This window comes from Elephas maximus, chromosome 12 (genome assembly GCF_024166365.1).
Source record: "Elephas maximus indicus isolate mEleMax1 chromosome 12, mEleMax1 primary haplotype, whole genome shotgun sequence".
NCBI classification, from domain to species: domain Eukaryota; kingdom Metazoa; phylum Chordata; class Mammalia; order Proboscidea; family Elephantidae; genus Elephas; species Elephas maximus.
Genome location: NC_064830.1, coordinates 99,506,442 through 99,526,361, shown reverse-complemented (window position 1 = coordinate 99,526,361; position 19,920 = coordinate 99,506,442). Strand labels below are relative to the sequence as shown.

The window sequence follows — 19,920 nt, the reverse complement described above, 5'->3', positions numbered from 1 at the left end:
GAGTTCACAAATTAGAAAGAGACGCCAGCCCCTGTTGGCCCTCACTGCCACAGTGGGCTTGATAATTTGTTGGAATGACTCAGAGAATCTCACAGAGAGTATACCATACTTATGACTAAAGTTATAGTACAATCGAGAAGGATATAAACAAACAAATGCTTAGGGTAAAGTCTGGCAGGGGTCACAGTGTGGAGCTTCCATGTCCCAAAGAGGACCATCCTTGATTACCAACCAGCCTCCATTTTCAAGGCTCTTATTGGTCTCCCCATGTGGCCTTGATAGCTTCCATCATGCCTCCTGAGGCTAGTCAATATCCAGCCCCCAGGGTGATCCTTGTTGGTACGATCATCCTCCAGCTCCCAGGAACGAAGACCAAAGGTGACTCATCACCTCGCAAAGGTCAATCCCCACTCTTCTAGCTTTTGATCAAACTCTGTAGTTCCTGTGCGTGTTTGTGATCATCCATTTTGAAGACTTGTACCTCAGGTCTTCTGTTAACTGATGGCTCTCAATGGTATAATCCATGATTCTCAAACTAGGCTGTGCACACAAATTACCTGGGAATTATGTTAAAATGCAGGTTTGGACTCGGTCATTGTTTGGTGGGGTGAGATTGTGCGTTACTAAAAAGCTCCACGTGATGCTGGTTCTGCTGGTGCACGGACCACAGTTTGAGTGGCAAGAGTTTATCTGTAGCCCAATACTGTACCTTTAAGTTTCCTAAAATGTGTTTAGATGAAAATCTCTTTTAATTTTCCCTACAATGAAGATACAGTATAACAAACTCTATTAAAAAATTTATGCTTTACTTTAGGTAGAATAATTAAAATTTTTCTTGGAGAGAATGCTCCCAGTATTTTACTGGCAACTAAAGTACTTCTAGGATTCTCCAAGGGTCATACTTATAACCCTTTGTACATTACATGGAAGTGTTATCTCTTGAAATTACCCAGCTGTGTTGGTGGTGAACAGAAGGTCAAGAGTAGTATAAACCCTGGGAAGACCAGATTAAAACGGTTTTTTATTTTTCCAGCTCTGTAAGATAGATATCAGAATGCAGACTACTCCCTGTATGACTCTGAATTTCTTTTCCATTTATTCCTCTGGGGATTTGGGAATTTCATTTGGGTTTCTCTTCATCTAAATGGTGATGTTTTTCACGCTGACCAAATTTACCTGATGTGTATTTCCTCTCCTTTCAGCTCTGACTGATACCGAGCCTGTAGCCCAATCATTTATCTACCGCTAGCACTGCTCTTTCCCTCCTTACATATTTATTGGCCACCCACCCTGATATTCAGCAGAAGCTGCAGAAGGAGATTGATGCAGCTTTGCCCAATAAGGTGAGTGGATGATGCATGAAGAGGGAGGGTGAAGGTGGAGCCTTAGCAAGCATGCCTTCCCACCATTTTAAGGCAAGATTTTGCAAAAAGCATAAAAGTTGATTATTTCACTACCATCTTGCAGCTGGAACATGAAGACATCGTGGTAATGCTGGATGGGAATAAAGAGCTAAAGTGTTACACGCTGGCTCTCAAAATTCTTTTGCCCAAAGTTGACATACCTCACCTCAGCTCACAGCTCCTTAGGAAAGCTAATAACCTGGTTTCCTCTAACTGCAAATGGCCTGGAACATGTGGGGGATATTTAATGAGCTGTAAATATTTACCACACAACCCTATGAGATAGTGATTATAATTAAATCCACGTATGTTATGGATTGAATTGTGTCCCCCCCAAAAAATGTGTGTCAGCTTGCTAGGCCGTGATTCCCAGTATTGTATTATTGTCCACCATTTTGTGACCTGATGTGATTTTCTTATGTGTTGTCAATCCTACCTCTTTAATGTTGATGAGGTGGGATTAGTGGCAGTTATGTTAATGAGGCAGGACTCTAGGTTTTGTCTAAATCAGTCTCTTTTGAGATACAAAAGAAAGAAGCGAACAGAGAGACAGGGGGACCTCATACCACCAAGAAACAAGAGCCAGGAGAATAGTGTGTCCTTCGGACCAGGAGTCCCTGCGCTGAGAAGCTTCTCAACTGGGGAAGATTGATGACAAAGACCTTCCCCCACAGCTGACACAGAGAGAAAGCCTTCCTCTGGAGCTGGCACCCTGAATTCAGACTTCTGGCCTCCTAGACTGTGAAAGAATAAATTTCTCTTTGTTAAAGACATCCTCTTGTGGTATTTCTGTTATAGCAGCACTAGATAACTAAGACAACGTATCATATCAGAAAACTATGTTGCAGAGCGATAGGATAACTCCCTGGGTTGTACATCGAGTTGTGAGGAAGCCAGATATGCACCTGTGTGCCTGGCTCCTGAGCCAAAGTGTTAACCTCTGTAATATTGCCTCTGCAATACAGCACCAAGTGATAGCCATATATTGCCTCTACTGTTTGCAGATCTCTGCAAAGTTGGAATTCTTTATGGTGTGAAGAGACCTTGCCCATGGGGCTGGAGTGGCTTGTTTGGCAGTGAGTGAACACAAAGGAATCTCATATCTCACAGTTAAACCTTGAAGCAACAACTAGGAGAGTGTCCTAGCAGCAGAGGATGGCCCCAGTGTGGGGCTCTGACTTCCTTTATAACTTTCCCCGGAGCTGAAATTGTGTGGCTTGGCACCATCCAATCATAGTTTTCTTTATTCATACTTGGTATATTAAGGACTAATTTCTCCCCAAATTATTTATATAGTTTCTATACAATACTTAGTTTCTCTCCATGTTCTCTCTATGATTCACTCCCTGTCTCACTCTCTGCCTTAACTATCTATCTATCTAATCTAGCTATCTATCTCCCTACCTACCTGCCTATCATCTATCTATCATATATCTGTGCTGGTATATGTATCATAATAGTAAGCAGTATTTCTGAACAACAAATCTTATGTGAAATTGGAGATTTGGTCATTTAAATTTTCTCTTACCTTGGTATACATACGTGGCCTTTCTTTTAAAAGGGTACTGTAACTTGCACATAGAATACTTAAAAGTAATGATCATAGTATGTTAGTTACATTTGTTGACAAGAGAAAGTCCCAGATGGTAATAACAGGAATTCCAGGCCCTGTTTAGAGGATTTTCCCAAGGGTCTCCCATATTCGTAACTGTTCCACCTGTCTCAATGGGATATCAAGTAAATTAAAGGATCATGGTAGATGTAAAAATGATTTATAAATGCTAAGGTCCTTTCCAATTATGGAATGCATAAACGTCGATATCCTAGGCATTAGTGAGCTGAAATGGACTGGTATTGGCCGTTTTGAATTGGACAATCATATAGTCTACTATGCTGGGAATGACAACTTGAAGAGGAATGGTGTTGCATTCATCGTCAAAAAGAATGTTTCAAGATCTATGCTGAAGTACAACGCTGTCCGTGATAGGGTAATAACCATACGCCTACAAGGAAGACCAGTTAATACGACTGTTATTCAAATTTAGGCACCAACCACTAGGGCCAAAGATGAAGAAATAGAAGATTTTTATCAGCTGCTTCAGTCTGAAATTGATCGAACATGCAATCAAGATGCATTGATAATTACTGGTGATTGGAATGCGAAAGTTGGAAACAAAGAAAATTAAAGCCTTGAGTTGCAATAGTGAAGGATTCCATAGGGAAAATATTAAACGACACAGGAAGCACCAAAAGAAGATGGGAGGAATACACAGAGTCATTATACCAAAAAGAATGAGTCGATATTCAACCATTTCAAGAGGTGGCATATGATCAGGAACCGATGGTACCAAAGGAAGAAGTCCAAGCTGCTCTGAAGGCATTGGTGAAAAACAAGGCTCCAGGAATTGATGGAATATCAATTGAGATGTTTCAACAAACAGATGCAGTGCTGGAGGTGCTCACTCGTCTATGCCAAGAAATATGGAAGACAGCTTCCTGGCCAACTGACTGGAAAAGATCCATATTTATGTCTATTCCCAAGAAAGGTGATCCAACCGAATGTGGAAATTATAGAACAATATCATTAATACCACACACAAGCAAAATTTTGCTGAAGATCATTCAAAAATGGCTGCAGTAGTATATCAACAGAGAACTGCCCGAAATTCAGGCCGGTTTCAGAAGAGGACATGGAACCAGGAATATCATTGCTGATGTCAGATGGATCCTGGCTGAAAGCAGAGAATACCAGAAAGATGTTTACCTGTGTTTTATTGACTATGCAAAGGCATTTGACTGTGTGCATCATAACAAACTATGGATAACACTGCGAAGAATGGGAATTCAAGAACACAGTTGTGCTCTTGAGGAACCTTTACGTAGATCAAGAGGCAGTTGTTCGGACAGAACAAGGGAATACTGATTGGTTTAAAGTCAGGAAAGGTGTGCGTCAGGGTTGTATTCTTTCACCTTACGTATTTAATCTGTATGCTGAGCAAATAATCCGAGAAGCTGGACTATATGAAGAATGGGGCATCAGGATTGGAGGAAGACTCCTTAACAACCTGCGTTATGCTGATGACACAACCTTGCTTGCTGAAAGTGAAGAAGACTTGAAGCACTTACTAATGAAGATCAAAGACCACAGCCTTCAGTAGGATTACACCTCAACATAAAACAAAAATCCTCACAACTGGACCAATGAGCAGCATCATGATAAACAGAGAAAAGATTGAAGTTGTTAAGGATTTCATTTTACTTGGATCCACAATCAACATTCATGGAAGCAGCAGTCAAGAAATCAAAAGATGCATTGCATTGGGCAAATCTGCTGGAAAGGACGTCTTCAAAGTGTTGAAGAGCAAAGATGTCGCCCTGACCGAAGCCATGGTATTTTCAATCACATTATATGCATGTGAAAGCTGGACAATGAATAAGGAAAACTGAAGAAGAGTTGACACCTTCGAATTGTGGGGTTGGTGAAGAATATTGAAATATACCATGGACTGCCAAAAGAATGAACAAATCAGTCTTGGAAGAAGTGCGGCCAGAATGCTCCTTAGAGGCAAGGATGGCGAGACTGCGTCTTATGTACTTTGGACATGTTGTCAGGAGGGATCAGACCCTAGAGAAGGACATCATGCTTGGCAGAGTACAGGGTCAGCGGAAAAGAGGAAGACCCTCAAAGAGGTGGATTGACACAGTGGCTACAACAGTGAGCTCAAGCATAACAACGAATGTAAGGATGGCTCCGGACCGGGCAGTGTTTCGTTCTGTTGTGCGTAGGGTCGCCATGAGTTGGAACCAACTCAACGGCACCTAACAACAACAACAAGGTCCTTTACCAATGTAAGATACTCTTTGGAGTTTCTAACACTTCAGTAGTACTTCCTAGTTGGAGTTGAGTCTCAACTTTTTGAACTCTGTTTTTTTTTTTCCCAGGCACCTCCCACTTATGATGATGCCATGTTGCAGATGGAGTATCTTGACATGGTGGTGACTGAGGCACTCAAATTATTCCCAGTCGCTGGCAGACTTGAGAGGCTTTGTACGAAAGATGTTGAAATCAATGGAGTGATCATTCCCAAAGGGACAGTGGTGATGGTGCCAATCTTTGTTCTTCATTGAGATCCAGAACACTGGCCAGAGCCTGAGAAGTTCCTTCACAAAAGGTACAGGACCCCTGGGAAAGGGAACCTCATCTAATTCAAGCTGGTTTAAGCACATTCCTTTTTTTTTTAAATTGTGCTTTTAGTGAAAGTTTAGAGTTCACGTTAGTTTCTCATAGAAAAATTTATACACACATTGTTATGTGACCCTAGTTGCTCTCCCTATAATGTGACAGCACACTCCTCCTTTCTACCCCGGATCTCTTGTGTCCACCCAACCAGCTCCCATCTCCCTTTGCCCTCCCATCTTGCCTTCCGACAGGAGCTGCCCATCTAGGTTCATGTATCTACTTGAGCCTAGAAGCTGACTCCTCAGGAGTATCACTTCAAATCTCATGGCCATTCTAATCTTTGTCTGGAGGGTTGGCGTTAGGAATGGTTTTAGTTTTGGCCTAACAGAGAGTCTGGAGGCCAAGTATTCCGGGGTCCCTTCAGTCTCAGTCAGACCATTAAGTTTGGTCTTTTTACTGGAATTTGTGCTCTGTACCCCACTTTTCTCCTGCTCCATCAGGAACTCTTTGTTACATTACCTGTCAGGGCCGTCATTGGTGGTAGCCGGGCACCATCTGGCTCTTCTCGTCTCAGGCTGATGGAGTCTCTGGTTTATATGGCCCTTTCTGTCTCTTGGGCTCCTATTTTCCTTATGTCCTTGGTGTTTGTCATTCTCCTTTGCTCCATGTGGGTAGGGACCAGTTGACGCACCTTAGATGCCTGCTTGCTAGCTCTCAAGACCTCAGATTCCACTCGCCAAAGTGGGATGCAGAACATTTTCTTAATAAACTTTGTTATGCCATTTGACCTAGATGTCCCCACAAACCATGGCCCCCAGACTCCTGCCCCTGCTACCCTGTCCCTCAAAGTGGTTGTAGTCAGGAAACTTCTTAGCTTTTGGTTTAGTCCAGTTGTGCTGACTTTCCCTGTATTGTGTATTGTCCTTCCCTTCACTTAAGATAATTCTTACCTACTATCTAATTCCAATCTGCCAGGCACTCATTGGAAACTCTATGGGGCAGTTCTACTGTGTCCTGTAGGGTTGCTATGAGTTGGAATCAGCTCTATGGCAGTGGTTTTTCTTTTTTTTAATCTAATTAGTGAATACCCCATTCCCTTCCCTCTCTATCCTTGTAACCATCAAAGAATGTTTTCTGCGTTTAAACCTTTTCTTGAGTTCTTATAATAGTGGTCTCATAAAATATTTGTCATTAATTTCACTCAGCATAGTGCCTTCCAGGTTCACCCATGTTATGTTTTGCAGATTCACCATTGTTCTTTCGTTGTGGAGTATTCCATTGTGTGAATATACCATAATTTGTTTATCTGTTCCTCTCTTGTTTCCATTTTTTGCTACTGTGAACAGTGCTGCAGTGAACATGGGTGTGCATATATCTATTCATGTGATGGCTCTTATTTCTCCAGGATATATTCCAAGGAGTGGGATTGCTGGATTGTATGGTAGTTCTATTTCCAGCTTTTTAAGGAAGTGCCAGATCGACTTCCAAAGTGGCTGTACTATTTTACATTTTACATTCCCACCAGCAGTTCCAGTCTCTCCACAGCCTCTCCAACATTTATTATTTTGTGTTTTGGGATTAATGCCAGCCTTGTTGGGGTGAGATAGTATCTCACTGTAGTTTTGATTTGCATTTTTCTAATGGGTAATGATCGTGAACATTTCCTCATGCATCTGTTAGCTGCCTGAATGTCTTCTTTGGTGAAGTACCTGTTCATATTCTTTGCCCTTTTTTAAATTGGGTTGTCTTTTTGTTGTTGAGGTTTTGCAAAATTTTGTAGATTTTAGAGATTAGACCCTGATCTGCTTTGTCATAGCCAAAATTTTTTTTTTCCAGTCTGTAGGTTGTCTGTTTACTCTTTTGGTGAAATATTTTGATGAGCATAAGTGTTTGATTTTTAGGAGCTCCCAGTTATCTAGTTTCTCTTCTGGTTTGTGCATTGTTATTAACGTTTTGTATTCTGTTTGTGCCATGTATTAAGGCTCCTAGAGTTGTCCCTGCTTTTTGTTCCATGATATTTATTGTTTTAGACTTTATATTTCGGTCTTTGATCCATTTCGAGTTAGTTTTTGTGCATGGTGTGAGGTATGGGTCTTGTTCCATTTTTTTGCAGATGGGTATCCAATTATGCCAGCACCATTTGTTAAAGAGACTGTCTTTTCCCCATTTAATGGACTTTGGGCTTTTGTCAAATATCAGCTGCTAAGCCTGGATTCTCAATTCTGCTCCATTGGTCTATGTATTTGTTGTACCAGTACCAGGTTGCTTTGACTACTGTGGTGGTAAAGTAGGTTCTAAAATCAGGTAGTATGAGGCCTCCCACTTTGTTGTTCTTCTTCAGTAATGCTTTACTTATCCAGGACCTCTTCCCATTCCATATGAAGTTGGTGATTTGTTTCTTCATCTCATTAAAAAATGCCATTGGAATTTGGATCAGGATTGCGTTATATCTGTAGATTGCTTTGGGTAGAACTGACATTTTCACAATGTTGAGTCTTCCTATCCATGAGTAAGGTATGTTTTTCCACTTATGTAGGTCTCTTGGTTTCTTGCAGAAGTGTTTTGTAGTTTTCTTTGTATAGGTCTTTTATGTCTCAGCTTAGATTTATTCCTAGGTATTTTATCTTCTTGGGGGCTACTGTGAATGGTATTGATTTGGTGATTGCATCTTCGAAGTTCTCTTTGTCGCTGTATAGGAATCCAACTGATTTTTCTATGTATATCTAGTATTCTGATACTTTGCTGAACTCTTCTATTAGTTCCAGTAGTTTTCTTGTGGATTCTTTAGGGTTTTCTGTGTATAAGATCATATTACCTGAAAATAGAGATACTTTTACTTCTTCCTTACCAATTTGGGTGTCCTTTATTTCTTTTTCTAGCCTAATTGCTCTGGCTAGGACCTCCAGCCAGAATAAGAGTGGTGATAAAAGGCATCCTTGACTGGTTCCTGTTCTCAAGAGGAATGCCTTCAGACTCTCTCCATTTAGGATGATATTGGCTGTTGGTTTTGTATAAATGCCTTTTATTATGTGGAGGAATTTCCTTTCTATTCCTATTTGGCTGAGAGTTTTTATCATGAATGGGTGTTAGACTTTGTCAAATGCCTTTTCTGCATTAACTGATAAGATTATGTGGTTCTTGTCCTTTGTTTTACATATGTGATGGATTACATTAATTGTTTTTCAAATGTTGAATCATCCCTGCATACCTGCTATGAATCCCACTTGGTCATGGTGAATTATTATCATTTTTGATATGTCCTCGAATTCCATTGGCTAGAATTTTGTTGAGGATTTTCACGTCTATGTTCATGAGGAATATTGGTCTGTAATTTTCTCTTTTTAGTGGTGTCTTTACCTAGTTTTGATATCAGCGTTATGCTGGCTTCATAGAATGAGTTTGGGAGTATTTCATTCTTTTCTATTCTCTGAAATAACCTTTAGTAGTAGTGGTGGTAACTCTTCTCTGAAACTTAGGTAGAATTCTCCAGTGAAGCCCATTAGGGCCAGGACATTTTTTTTTGGGGGGGGGGGGAGTTTTTAAATTACCTTCTAAATGTCTTCTTTTGTTATAGTTTTGTTTAGTTTTTCTACCTCTGTTTGTATTAGTTTGTTTCTAGAAATTTGTCCATTTCCTCTAGGTTTTCAAATTTCTGAGTAAAATTTTTCATAGTATTCTGTTATGATTCTTTTAATTTCAGTTGAGTCTGTTGGGATATCACGTATCTCATTTCTTATTCTGGTTATTTGGTTCTCCTGTTTTTCTTCTGTCAGTTTGGCCAATGGCTTATCAATTTCGTTGATCTTTTCAAAGAACCAGCTTTTGGTCTTGTTAACCCTTTGAATTGTTTTTCTGTTCTCTATTTCATTTAATTCTGCTCTGATTTGTATTATTTGCTTTCTTCTGGTTCCTGAGGGCTACTTTGGCTGCTTTCTTCCTATTTGTTTGAATTGTAGGGATAATTCCTTGATTTTGGCACTTTCTTCTTTTTGGATGTGTGCATCTATTGCTGTCAATTGATCTCTGAGTGCTGCTTTTGCTGTGTTTCAAAGGTTCTGGTAGGATGTGTTTCCATTCTCATTTGAGTCTATGAATTTCTTTATTCCGTCCTTAATTTCATCTATAACCCAGTAGTTTTTGAGCATGGTGTTGTTCAGTTTCCATGTGTTTGTTTTTTTTTCCTTGCCTTTTCTGTTTTTGATTTCTACTTTTATGGCTTTATGGTCAGAAAAGATGCTTTGTAATATTTCAATGCTTTGGATTCTGTTAAGGCTTGCTTTATGGCGTAGTAACGGTCTACGGAAACCCTCGTGGCATAGTGGTTAAGTGCTACGGCTGCTAACCAAAAGGTCAGCAGTTCGCATCTGCCAGGTGCTCCTTGGAAGCCCTGTGGGAGAGCTCTGCTCTGTCCGATGTGGTTGCTGAGTCAGAATTGACTTGACGGCAACGGGTTTCGTTTTCTTTTTGGTTAAGTGGTCTATTCTGGAGAATGTTCCGTGTGCGTTGGAAGAGAAAGAATAGTAGGCTGCTGTTGGTTGGAGTATTCTATATATGTCTATAAGATCAAGTTGGTTGATTGTGGCATTTAGGTCTTCCGTATCTTTATTGAGCTGCTTTCTGAATGTTCCGTCCTGTCCTGAAAGTGGTGTGTTGAAGTCTCCTACTATTATTGTGGAGCTGTCCATCTCTCTTTTCAATGCTGTTAGAGTTTATGTATTTTGGACCCCTGTCATTGGCTGCATAAATATTTATTATGGTTATGTGCTCCTGGTGTATTGACCCTTTAATCATTATATAGTGCCCTCCCTTTGTGGTGGATTTTATTTTAAAGTCTGTTTTGTTCGAGATTAATACTGCAATGCCTGCTCTTTTTTGATTATTGTTTTCTTGATACATTTTTTTCCCATCGTTTGAGTTTTAGTTTGTTTGTGTCTTTAAGTCTAAAGCGTGTCTCTTATAGGCAACGTATAGACGGATGGTGTTTTTTTAAATCCATTCTGCCACTCTCTCTTTATTGGTGCATTTAGTCCCTTTACATTCAGTGTAATTATTGATAGGTATGAGTTTAGTGCTGTCATTTTGATGTATTTTTTTGTTTGTTGTGGACAGTTTCTTTGTTCCATTTAATTTTCTGTGTGGAGTCGTTTTTCTTTAGGTATTTTCCTTTTCATATTTTTCTTTCTTACCTATTTTGTATTTGCTGAGACTTTATGTTTTTCCTGCTTTTTATTTTGATGTGTAAGATTGTTAGTTCCCTTTGTGGTTACCTTGATATTTACCCTTATTTTTCTAAGTTTAAACCAATATTTTATTTCTTTATATCGCCTTGACTTCTCCATATGAAAGATCTATTACTGCATTTTTTAGTCCCTCTTTTTTGTTTCAGTGTTGTCATCTTTTATATATTGACATTTCTGTTTCCCTATTTTCAGTATTTTAGCTTTGATTTATTTTTGTGGCTTCTCTATCTGTGTTGATACCTGTTTACTCTGTCCTGTGTTCTAATCTTGGGTTGTTATCTGATGTTATCGATTTTCTAATTGGGGGACTCCCTTTAGTATTTCTTGAAATTTTGGTTTGGTTTTTGCAAATTCCTTAAACTTCTGTTTATCTGGAAATGCCCTAATTTCACCATTGTATTTGAGAGAGTTTTGCTGGATATATAATTCTTGGTTGGCAGTTTTTTTCCTTCAAGGCTTTATATATATTATTCCATTGCCTTCTTGCCTGCATGGTTTCTGATGACTGGACTGAGCTTAGTCTTATTGACTCCTTTGTAGGTGACTTTTTATTTATGCCTGTTGTTGTTTTTAGGCGCCATTGAGTTGGTTCCCACTCATAGTGACCCTATGCACAACAGCACAAAACACTGCCTGGTCCTGTGCCATCCTTACAATCATTGTTATGCTTGAGGCCATTGTTGCAGCCACTGTGTCAGTCCACCTTGTTGAGGGTCTTCCTCTTTTCTGCTGACCCTGTACTTTGCCAAGTGTGATATCCTTCTCCAGAGACTGATGTTTATACCTAGACGCCCTTAAAATTCTCTTTATCTTTGGTTTTGGCAAGTTTCATTATAATACATCTTGGTGAATTTCTTTCGGGATCTACCTTATATGGGATTTGATGAGCATCTTGGATAGATATCTTCTCATCTTTCATGATATCAGGGAAGTTTTCTGCCAACAAATCTTCAACAATTTTCTGTTATTCCCTCCTGTTCTGGTACTCCAATCACTTGTAGGTTATTCCTCTTGATAGGGTCCCACATAAATCTTAGAGTTTCTTCATTTTTTAAAATTCTTTTATCTGATTTTTCATCAAATAAGTTGGCATCAAGTGCTTTATCCTCAGTCTCAATAATTCTGACTACCATTGCCTCAATTCTGCTCCTATGACTTTCTATTGACTTGTCTAATTCTTAAATTTTATTGTTAATCTTCTGAGTTTCTGTTTGATATCTCTCTATGGATTCTTGCAGCCTGTTAAATTTGTCATTATGCTCTTCTATAATCTTCTTAAGTTCCTCTATTGTTTTGTTTGTTCCTTGGCTTGTTCTGCATTTTGCCTAATCTCCTTCCTGATCTCATGAAGAGTTCTGTATACTAATTGTTTGTATTCTACCTCCAGTAATTCCAGGAAATTATCTTCCCCTGGAAGATTTCTTGATTCTTTGTTTTGGGAGCTTGCTGGAGCCATCATGGTCTGCCTCTTTATGTGATTTGATATTGACTGTTGTGTCCGAGCCATCAATAAGTTATTGTATTTATTCATTTTATGTTTGCTTACTGTGTCCTAGCTTCTTGTTTTCTTTTGATATGTCCAAATAGACTGCTCGAGTGAGCTAGTTCGAGTATTGGTGCCTTTGAAGCTCTAACGCCTCGTCACCAGGTGGTTAGATCTGTTACTAGGTATGTGATGTCAATAGTCCATTTACTTGTATGGATTCAGCTCAGGTGTCCAGGTGGTCAGTAACCAAGTCTCATCTACAGTTGTAGACAGGCAAGGGTGATTGGTAGTAGGAACAGGTATCTAGCTGCACTAGGAGGTCACACGCTGAGCAAGGCAGGGGAATGATGGCTGCCTCTGAGTGTCTGGGAGGAGAGCATGTCCCTGTTGCCTAGAGTGCACAGGTGGGTGGATTTTGCAGCTGGATTGTGGGCATCCAATGCTGTTGGCTGTAAGGACTGGGAGGCACCACTTATTCTTGGACCCCAGTCATGGGTGGCTAGATGGCATGGGTGCACCAGTCCTCAGGTCCCCTGATGTGGGTAGGTGAGGACCCTGCTAAACGGGCAGAATGGTGTCTATATCACTAACTTGCCACCCCACCATATAGCCATTACAGTTGAAGTTAGGCTGCAGGTATATACCCTGTTGTACTGTGCAAATGAGGGCCTACACTGTTGAAATGGGCACTCAGAGTCTGTGGACCACCTTTCTCTATGTCAGGGCAAAGGAGCTGTGCTTGCCCTGAGTTCTCGGCTTAGGGAAGCTGGCAGATTATTTTTTCCTGTTTGTTAGTTTGTTCCCTCTCCAAGGCTGGGAGAACAGCTCAGGGTACATAACCAGTCCTACTTCTGGCCCAGGGGACGTGGAAATCACTGAAGCCAGCCTGGTACCTGGTGCAGAGCAGGGAGGGGGCAGGTAAATGGGAGAGACACTTTTCCCAAGGGGGATGTTTTTCTATCCACGAGGTAGGTTAGACAGATATATTTACCTTTTGCTGATTGAGAACCTTTTTTCACTGGTTCTGGAGGGCTGAGCAGGCTCTCTGCCACTTGGTCTCTCCCGATGTGTAAAACGTGTCCGAGCACCCCTGCTTGCCTCACCACTCCCATGAGCCTATCCAGCCTGCAGGGTTCTGGTTCCTGCTGGGTTGTGTCTGGCAACTCCTTGCTGCTTCTGAACCATCTCTCCCTCCCTTTGCTGCTCAGTCTGATTCCTCAACTTTGCTGTGTTTGGGGCCCCTAGATTGTCACATATAATCAATTCACTTGTTTTTTTGGGACTTTGTTATAAAAGGGACCACAGGAGGGGTCAGACTACTTCACCATCTTCACCCTGCCTCCTGGTTTGAGCACATTCTGACACCTCATAATGTAGATGACAAACCTGTGACTGTGCAAACATTTGCCCATATATCTTTCTATTTTCAGGAGCTTTGTTCTTATTACAAAAATGATCGTTGTTTTTTGTCAAAATTTTGCACAACACAGACTGGAAAAAAGAATATGCATCCATAGTCTCAACATATTTAGATAATCCTTTTTTTTAATAATGTGATGTATGTGCTTGTATGTTTTTCTATACATATAACCCACTGCTGTCAAGTTGATTCTGACTCATAGGACCCTATAGGACAGAGCAGAACTTCCCTGTAGGGTTTTGAAGTGGTGCCTTGTGGATTTGAACTGCTGACTGTTGTTTTAGCAGCTGTTGCTGTTAACCACTACATCACCAGGGTTTCCTTACTATGCATATATAGATTTTTAAAAGTTAGAATAGTATATTTTATTTGGTTTTGAACTGTTTTCTTCATTTAATAGCATACTATAAACAGTATCCTATGTTGCCATACATGTAAGTGTATCATAATTTTTGATGGTTGTATGCATAAACCATAATTTATTTAAGCACTTTCTTATTTTATTTGTATAATTTTTTTTTCTTTCTAGTTTTTCTGTGCTGCTGTCTTTAGCTCCCTAAATTTACCATCAACTTTAGGAAGCATTTACTAATTTGATTTTTTTTGAGAGCGTGGAAGTCTTCATCCCTGAAAGGACTTGTAGAAAGGGTAAATCTAAGTTGACTAAGTCCTCTGTTTCCTGGACCAGAGGGCTTCTATGGTTCTTCTAAGCTCCACAGTTTCACCCACTATAGCTTCATGATCAGAAAACCAGAGACCACTGGCTGTGCTTGTCTCTGATTAATTCAATAATCAAACAGATATTAAGTGCTTACCATGTGTTATGGACTGGACCAGACAGTGAGACCTTTAAATATTAAAAAAAACCTGTGCATTACTTTTTTTGACATATGGCCATTTTTTTTTTTATAGATACTATTAATGTGTCTCCATGCACCCATTACCAGCCCTATAAACCATCAACCCATGGCTGCTGCCACTATACACTTGCCACCACTACCCTCTATTCCCATATTGTTTTGAACCACATCACATTATTTAACCTGTAACTATTTTAGAATGTGCTCTAAAATATGAGGACTATTGAAAAAATTCATAACTACAATACCATTTTCATTTTCTCCAATCAATATGGTTTTCATTATTATAATAAAATATTTAGGAATCAAATATGAATTAAATTTGGTCTAACCTTCAAAGAATTTATAGCCTAGTAGAGCAGGTAGAGAAGGAAATTAGTGATTATACTATAGTAGAGTAGCATCACATTTTTGTGTAAATTATTGCTTTAACTATTATATTCTATGAGAGAGGGAGAGAAAGGGAAAGAGAGAAGAAGAAGAGGAGGAGGAGGAGGGCAAGGAAGAGGAGAAGGAGGTGGAGGAGAGAGAGATGGAAAGTAGGAGAAGGAAAAGAAAAGGTGGAAAAGGAGGAGAAGAAAAACCAGAAAAGGAGGAGGAATGAAGTGAAGGAAAAAAAAAAAAAAAAAAAGAGGAGAGAAGACAAGAGGGGAGTAAAGAAGGAGGGAAAGGAAAAATAATAAATAGTGGGGACCTTTTCCTCCTGCTTCCTCTCTGAATGAGAATATGACCAACACAAGTGTGAGCTAAGTCAGGAACCTACTTTGCCTTCAATGAGTCATATTTCCCAAGTGCTTTTCATAGTGTTAGAATCTCACCACCTTAGTGGAATTGTAGTGTTTAAAGATACATTTTCTTTTAAACAGCATTCATCTCATCTCCTCAACAAGACTGTAAGGTCCAATAGCATAAGGGGAATGGAAAGAATCTGTAGCTTATAATACTCATAGCAAAAAAAAAAAAAAGTCCACACAAACAAACAAAAAAAACAACACAAAAACAAAAAAAACCATAGTAGGATTTCAGTGTCTAGTCCGTGAATGTATCTTGTATATACTATTGGCTGAGGGTTATAAGTGAGAACCCCAAACATACAGCTTTTGTGATTTTTATGCTTCATTAACTTGTTTTCATCTACTATTGTGGAACCAGGTTCAGTAAGGAGAACAAGGACAACATAGATCCTTACTTATACATGCCATTTGGAAGTGGACCTCGAAATTGCATTGGCATGAGGTTTGCTCTAATGAACATGAAACTTGCTGTCGTCAGAATTATGCAGGAGTTCTCCATCAAACCTTGTGAAGAAACACAGGTTAAAAAACACAGGTTAGAGAGTACATTTTCTTCGTAAATAACATTTTATTGGGAGTGTTTTAAGGAGAGGGGTTTGTATAGAAAAAATGTACTCATTCGTGTTTTAATAAGTTGTTCTATTGGCCATAGAATCTATTTGAAACCATCTATGATCTTTCATGGCTTTTCAGTTCTGGAGTTCTATGTGGGTGGCTTTATAAAGACCAATCTATAAAGATGACTTACAGTCAATGCAGATAAATGTGATAGGATTAAATGAAGTCCATTTAAACTAGAGCAAAGTTTTAAATTATTTTTCAAGGCAGTTGGAGAGATGGAGAAGTATTGTGTGTAATCATGTAGCCCAGTAATGGCCCCTGTCCTTACTTTTGAATGATGCTCTTCTCCAACAGAACTTACAGAATCTCCCTTGTGACAGTGGTTCTTGACCACCAATTGTACATTAAAATCACCAGGGAGCTTAAAAATTCCTGATACTTGGTACATCTCAGAAATTCTAATACCATTAGCCTGATGTGGCTTTAAAAGTTCACCCTTTGATGTTCCTGTGTGCTCAAGGTTGAGAAGCACTGATTCAAACAAAGCTTTTCTCCCAGAAGTAAAGTACTACCACAATCCAGGACCATCCTGAATACTTCATGTCCCTTTCCTTGATCCCTGCTCCAGACACCCTGGACTCTTTTGGCAATCAAATAATAACTCTGACTTGGGGAGGTTGAGATGGCTTTCTTCTTATTTGTGCCTTTAGGGCAGCTGAGTAGCAGTCCTGGAGTGTGTTCAAACAGGGGACTCAGACCTGAGAGAAAGCAGACCTGTGGCACATTTGGGGTGGAGGGAGTATCCTCCCTGGCTATCTACCAGTGAAGGGTCAGCACTACTCACATTGCACCACAATTTGCTTGCGGTTTAGTCAACGAAGATCAGAATTTTACAGTGTTGGTAGTGTCAATGCTAGATTGACAGTGAGAAGACTGTACATCATTAGAAGTTCATAATTTACATTTGGGAGTTCAAGGAGACGTTAGAAAACAAAAGCATAATGCCCCTGAAGCCGTCTTCTCATCATTAAACTAGGTTCAATGAGGAGGTGTGACTGAACTCTTTGGAAGTCAGGGACTGCCTGCACAATTAAAGTGTTTAACGCTTTTTTTATGATTACCTTGAAAGTTTCAGCATACACAAAATTAACTTTATATGGCTTTTCAAGAATAATTTGAAATAATACCTAAGAATCTAGTGTAAATTTTAACAGCTTATACTTTCACTGTGTAGTCTTAGAACAGCATATATAATAGGTACAAAGAAAAGATATATGATGGTAAAAGTAGTGTTTATGTTTGTACAGCAGTGTTGTCCTTACCTTGTCTGCTTTGCTTTTGTTGTTTGCTGATGCTTTGTTTATTGGTTCTCAGTGTGCCTGCTTCACTGTTGCAGATCCCCTTAAAATTAGACAAGGGAGCAATTATTGCACCAGAAGTACCTGTCGTTATAATGCTTGAGTCAAGAAATGGTAATGCAGGTGGATCCTGACTTTCCCTAAGGACTTCAGCTTTGTTCTTCAAGGAAGTTGTTTTCCAGATAACCAGAGACCTCTACTGACTCTATGAATAAATCCTGGAAATAAAGATCGGCACATCCTATTGTCCTTTATGAATGATATGGATTCTGTCCATTCCTTTAGCTTTCTTAGTGTCCACACAGAGTGCTATACACATTTTGTAATATTAAGATGGTGATTAAATCAGTACCAGATGTGTAAATTCAGCTTACATGATTCTTATAATCCTCACAACTGGATTTATAAGCCACATCCTGATAAACAAAGAAAAATTGAAGTTATCAAGGATTTCATTTTACTTGAATCCACAATAAATGCCCATGGAAACAACGGTAAAGAAATCAAAGGATGCATTGCATTCAGCAAATCTACTGCAAAAGACCTCTTTAAAGTGTTGAAAAGCAAAGATGTCACCCTGAAGACTAAGGGACTCCTGACCAAAGCCATGGTGTTTTCAGTCACTTCATATGCATGCAAAAGCTGGACAATGAATAAGGAAGATGGAAGAAAAATTGACACCTTTGAATTATGGTGTTGGTGAAGAACAATGAATATGCCATGGACTGCCAAAAGAATGAACAAATCTGTCTTGGAAAAAATACAGCCAGAATGCTCCTTAGAATCAAAGATGGCAAGACTTTGTCTCATGTACTTTCAACATGTTATCAGGAGGGACCAGCCCTCAGAGAAGGACATCATGCTTGTAAAGTGTCGGTGAAAAAGAAGACCTTCAACGGGATGGATTGGCACAGTGACTGCAACAATGGGCTCAAGCATAACAATGACTGTGAGGGTGGCACGGTACTGGGCAGTGTTTTGTTCTGTTGTACGTAGGGTTGCTATGAGTGGGGACTGACTCGATGGCACCTAACAACAATAACATGCAAGTTCTGTGTGGGCAGGATATTTTCTTGTTTTCTTCCACACAGTAGATCCCACTTTTAATACAATGCTTGTCACTCAATAAATAGCTGTTAAATGAATACATGAATGAATTATATCAATATTTAAAATCCCAAAAATCTAGGCACTTTGGTTTGAGTTTGAAAATGTATCATACCTTTCTGCCATCCTACTTCTCTAATCCTTTGTGCCACCTCTCATCTGTCAGCTTGTCAGACCATGGTGACATACATGTTGCTGTGCTTCTGGAAGCTCTACCACTGGTATTTCAAATACCAGCAATGCCACCCATGGTGACTAGTTTCAGTGGAGCTTCCAGACTAAGACAGACTAGGAAGAAGGACCTGGGGATCTACTGCTAAAAAAATTGACCAGTGAAAGCCTACCCAAACCGTGGTATTTTCAATTGCCTCATATGCATGGAAAAGCTGGACAGTGACTAAGAAAGACCAAAGAAGGGTTAATGTCTTTGAATTATGGTCTTGGTGAAGAATATTGAATATGCTGTGGATTGCCAGGAGAACAAACAAATCTGTTTTTGAAGAAATACAGTCAGAATGCTTCTTAGAATCAAGGATGGTGAGATTTCGTCTCAGGTACTTTGGACATATTATCGGGAGAGACCAGTCCCAGGAGAAGAACATCATGCTGGTTAAAGTAAAGGGTCAATGAAAAAGAAGACCCTCAATGAGATTGATTGACACAGTGGCTGCGACAATGGGCTCAAACATAGCAATGATTGTGAGGATGGTGTAAGACCTGGCAGTGTTTCATTCTGTTGCTCATAGGGTCACTGTGAATCAGAACCAACTTGCTGGTGAGACGGATAGGGTTAACTGTGCTGGCAGAACAAAGGAGCTATTGAAAGATTACCATCTAGAAGTTGGGTAAATAGGAACCACACCCTGTCAACATGAGATAAGGTTGAAACAACCCGTGAATTACTATCTCCTTCTTAGTGTTTTTCTAGTCTCTTCCCCCTTTACAGGCTCCTGCATGCACAGAAGAACAAAGTGTGACTGCTGTTTAACCTTCCTTAGCCCTCGAAGATGGTGAAACAGTGCCAAAGGTCAGTGCGCTTGTGCTATATCCTATAATAAGTGATGCCAAGGGCTGCCCAGAGAACTCCATCTTGAATATCAGTGGGTTACATCTTGGATTCCAGATGTGTGATCAACCTAATTAACATGCACCGGGGTTCTGAGAAGTACCCGCCCTTTGAAAGAAGCCCACTAAATAGTCATTACCCTACTGTCTCCACTGAACCCATATAAGCCCTAGCCTTGCTTCCCTTTTAGAGTCAGTCTTTTGGAGAGGGTTAGTCCCCCGCAGACTCCTTTTGCTTGACTCAAGCAAAATAAAGCTTGCTGAAGGTAAAGTTTGTCTTTCACGTGTATTCTTACTCTGGAAAAGACAAGGACCCTTTGTGTCAGACTGGCGATTGGTAACAATAGAACCTAACAACGGCAACAATTCTTTGTAACCCCTTGTGTCTAACAGAGCAGCCAGAGCCCAGGAGACCCTAGGAAAACATTTGCTGAATGCACTGACAC

The 19,920-nt window shown here is 39.9% G+C and overlaps 1 pseudogene; it reads left to right on the top strand.

Moving 5' to 3' along the window:
• Positions 1-17,500, top strand: part of LOC126086619 (cytochrome P450 3A8-like) — a 36,311-nt pseudogene extending 18,811 nt beyond the window's left edge.
• The last annotated feature ends 2,420 nt before the right edge of the window (positions 17,501-19,920 follow it).